This window comes from Rhinopithecus bieti, unplaced genomic scaffold (assembly GCF_001698545.2).
Source record: "Rhinopithecus bieti isolate Rb0 unplaced genomic scaffold, ASM169854v2 scaffold_35860, whole genome shotgun sequence".
Taxonomy (NCBI): domain Eukaryota; kingdom Metazoa; phylum Chordata; class Mammalia; order Primates; family Cercopithecidae; genus Rhinopithecus; species Rhinopithecus bieti.
In genome coordinates, this window is record NW_016815008.1 from 37,586 (window position 1) to 40,041 (window position 2,456).

The 2,456-nt window shown below is 55.9% G+C and overlaps 1 protein-coding gene across 1 annotated transcript in view; it reads left to right on the forward strand.

The window, feature by feature from the left end:
* Positions 1-1,130: 1,130 nt before the first annotated feature.
* The window catches only part of SACK1B (scaffolding CK1 anchoring protein B), a 103,451-nt gene continuing 102,125 nt past the window's right edge, over positions 1,131-2,456 (forward strand). Inside the window, exon 1 of the mRNA XM_017852926.1 lies at positions 1,131-1,169. The gene's annotated coding sequence lies outside the window, so the exon portion shown is untranslated. The remainder of the gene's footprint in view (positions 1,170-2,456) is intronic.

Here is a 2,456-nt window from a genome sequence, read left to right on the forward strand (position 1 = left end):
GTAACATTGCTCCGCAGTATCCCACCTAGAGTAACCTGCTTTTGACGCACATCTCCCTATTTTAAACAATATCCTTTCATCCCAAATCTGTAACTAGGACAGTTGAGAGTCAGTACCAAAATCTTTGATGATATTTGAAATTCTGACCGGGCACGGGGGCTCACGCCTGTAATCCCAGCACTTGGGGAAACTGAGGGAGGTGGATCACGAGGTCAGGAGATCAAGGCCATCCTGGCTAACACGGTGAAAACCCATCTCCACTAAAAAATACAAACAAAATTAGCCGGGCGTGGTGGCAGGCGCCTGTAGTCCCAGCTACTTCGGAGGCTGAGGCAGGAGAATGACGTGAACCCAGGAGGCGGAGCTTGCAGTGAGCCGAGATGGGTCACTGCACTCCAGCCTGGGCGACAGAGCAAGACTCCGTCTCAAAAAAAAAAAAAAAAAAAAAAAAAAAAAAAAAAAAAATTCTTTTACATAAAAGGTAAATGCACAAGCACTTTTCCTGTACTTTTCCACTCCCCACGTCTTCTCCAAGCCTAAAAACTCTTAGGCGTTGAGAAGGAGTCTGCAGTGCGGGTTGCCCACTGGAATTACCTACTATGGATGAATCCGCCCCACACTCTCGAGGGTGCTACAACCTTTGCTCTCACCCCGCGGTCCCCAGGCCTCTCCTCCAGCCCAGGGAGAAGCGAGGCCGGGACCACTGCCCCGCTCGGCCTAGATCCGCCTTCTTCCCAGGTGAGCGTCGCTGTCCTCCGGGATCGCTCCTCGCCCCAGCCCAGGAGCAGGGTGTCGGGACTTGTAATTGCCCCGTAGCCCCGAGGGCGGGCAGGAAAGAAAGGCTTTTTCATACTCCGCTGGGAGAGGGTTGGGTGGTTGAGTTCAGACAGGTTCCGAGCGCTTTCTGGCTGTTTGGGGTTTGGCGTGCCACGACTAGGGACTTGTGGTAACCCGTCTCCACTCCCGCCCCCTCTAGCGCTGCACCTCGGTCTCGGGGAGGCGCGGTTCGGCCCGGAATCAGCTTCCCTCCGCCGACTTGACGCTGGGCAGGTAACTCCCCTCCCCTCCCCGCCCTCGCCCAGGCGCTCGCTGCTTCCTGGGAGGCAAACCTTCGGCAGCGGGCGCGGTGTGGCGGGCGCGGTTGCGCGCGGCTTGGGGCGCTCCTGGCCGTAAGTGGGGCTCGGGCTCCCCTGCCCCGGACCACGGCGGGCGGGACCCCAGCGGACGCAGGGTTGAGGTGCTCGGGGTGCTGGGGGGGCCCAGGGCTTCACCCGCCCCTGGCCGGCGCGGCGGACGGGAGGGATAGGGGCCTCCCCCTTGGGAGCGCGCGCGGGATTGGAAATTCCCCAGGTTGCAGAGCTCAGTTGCTTTAGTCTTTTGTACGTTTCTTTCATTGTCGTGTGGGTGCGAGTGAGTTGAGAACTTTGAAAAGTTGTCTCAGGCGGAGTCGGTTTGGGTCCCCAAAGGACGGGCGCCGCCGCTCGTGGACGCTGGATTTGTTTCCTCTTTCCCAGTGTAGGAGTGCGCCGAGGACCAAGGGAGAGGAAGCGGGAGGAGAGACCGCTGGGAAGAGTCTCGTGGGAGGAAATCCAGGGTGGAAGCGGAGGGCGTGGGGGTGGAGGGTTCCGGGAAAAGGTGGGAGACCTTAGGACGCTGAGGGGCGTGGGTGTTCTTTAGATCCGGAGTGAGGAGCAGAACTTGAAAAGACAGTTTTTTTTTCACACAACCTCTTAATTGTACAGAATCCCGTTTCTGAGTGCAGACTGGTAGCGACCTGTGTTTTTCAAACTTGAGTCGGCCTAAGTCTGGGTCTGTGTGCCCTAGCAGCTCTCCAGGAGAAAGTCTGTACCTACCAAAGTTTGAGAACCACTGCTCTAGATCGTGGTGAGTGATCTAGAAGAGGAGAGTATGCCTAGAGCAGGTTGCTCCTGGAACGGGACTTGGAGACTTTTATTCTGTGTGATATGTGGGGGGACTTGCCTGTATAAGGTGAGTGAAGAGGCAGTGGATATGCCTGTGTTCATTGCAGGGGTCATAGGTATGTCAAGAGACATCAGTGCTTTATAGGAGGAGGCTGGGAGGTTATGGGAACACAAGTTAGCACGTTGTCTATGCTTGGAGTGGTGAGGTTATAGGGTCTCTCTGACCTAGAAGTGGAAATGAGAGCTCAGGCGGCCAGAACACTTAAGAAGAAGGTGTGCGGATGGCAAGCAGTTGAGGCCAGAATTTAATGCCCAACACCTTATGTCCAAATTCCCATTTACAAACATCTTGCCAGGTTACTGGCAGGCACCTCCCTTCCTTCCCTTTCTCATCCTAACAAGTGCAAGAGCCCCGAGGAGGAAATCCATGACAGAGGCTGAATCATTGCTGACTAGCATCAGGAAAGGAGACAGTGATGAAAGGCACTTAGAAGAGAAAGCTGGGTTTTTATTTGGGGGGGGGGGGGGGGGGGG